The sequence below is a fragment of the Panthera onca genome, chromosome B1 (assembly GCF_046562875.1).
Source record: "Panthera onca isolate mPanOnc1 chromosome B1, mPanOnc1 haplotype 2, whole genome shotgun sequence".
NCBI lineage: Eukaryota > Metazoa > Chordata > Mammalia > Carnivora > Felidae > Panthera > Panthera onca.
In genome coordinates this window covers 194,192,247-194,193,575 of record NC_138342.1, presented here as the reverse complement: position 1 = coordinate 194,193,575, position 1,329 = coordinate 194,192,247, and the positions used below count along the sequence as shown (strand labels likewise).

The 1,329-nt window shown below is 33.9% G+C and overlaps 1 non-coding gene across 1 annotated transcript; it reads left to right on the top strand.

The window, feature by feature from the left end:
• The first annotated feature begins 921 nt into the window (after nucleotides 1-921).
• LOC132693480 (small nucleolar RNA SNORD22) lies at nucleotides 922-1,045 on the top strand. The gene has a single exon (XR_009616847.1). It is a non-coding gene; the product is annotated as a small nucleolar RNA SNORD22 (small nucleolar RNA).
• The last annotated feature ends 284 nt before the right edge of the window (nucleotides 1,046-1,329 follow it).

The following is a 1,329-nucleotide window of genomic DNA, read 5'->3' as shown; positions in this document are numbered from 1 at the left end:
GGAGGGTATAAATACAGAAGATATAAAACATATGAATACTCATCATATTCTAACTGCAGTATTTTGAATTGTGGTGTATGTAGGTGTCGGTGTTAATATGTGTGTGTGTGTGTAGATTTTTGAAAACAAGGAATATTAAGAGATTAATTACAATGTATATTGTTTATCAGGAGAAAAATAACAGTTAATGCTTTAACCTAAATATAACTCAATATGCTTTAAGGCTTTGTGGATGTATTTAATGTGAAGACAAGAACATGAAATCATATTTTCTACACATTATATTTGTAGAAGTTTTATGTTTGAAATTGGGTAAATCGGTTGTGATTATTATAGCTTAATGGTATATTTGCCAGAGTTGACGTAGTATTAGATTATAATGGAATTAGTTTCTGCCAAGCCTGAAGGTTGAAATACCAGTAGCTGTACCCAGGTGTATATTTTTAGATTATTAACAAAGATGCCATGGGGGTTGCATCAGCAATAAATATGACATTGTCAGCAATAAATATGAAATATGGTAATAATTTATTTTTTTACTGAAAATTAATTCTTCATTAAAATGAGTAATGTCTAGGGGTGCCTAGTTTGTTCAGTCAGTTAAGTGGCTGGAATAGGATCAGGTCATGATCTCACAGTTCGTGGGTTCAAGCCCCGCATCCGGCTCTGTGCTGACAGCTCGGAGGCTGGAGCCTGCTTCAGATTTTGTGCTCCCTTTCTCTCTCTGCCCCTCTCTGCTCATGCTCTGTCTCTTTCTGTCTCTGAAAAATAAATAAATGTGAAAAAAAATTAAACATGTTCCACCTTTAAGAAAAAACTTCAAAAAATGACTAGTGTCTATATGCATGTATGTATACATATATGTTCATGTATATAGTAATATATACCAGCTTTTGTCTAAATGTTAAGAACATGTTGAAGTCCCAGTGAAGAAATGTTCAAGGATATACCTTCTGTCCTAGTCCCAGATCCTGTAAAGGTGGACTCACTGGAACTGGCTGTAGAGAGGAGGCAAGTTTGTTACAAAAGGAATTGTCTGAGGAAGCATAGGATTTCTAGACAAAAAGAGAAAGAGAAATAATCACTTGTTGAAAAGCAGTTACATTTTTTTCCATCTGAAGAAAGACAATTATAACGGATTCCAACTCTCAGAGGATATCAAAAAGGAAGTTTTAAGCCATTTCTCATACAACCTAGCTGTTCAAATTAGCATATAATTATTTCAGCCTTTCCAAATATAGTTTAACTTTCAAATAAAAAAGAGCATATTGAAGGCTTATGATGTAATATTATTCCATCTCTCTGCCCCAACTACCTATACACAGTCTA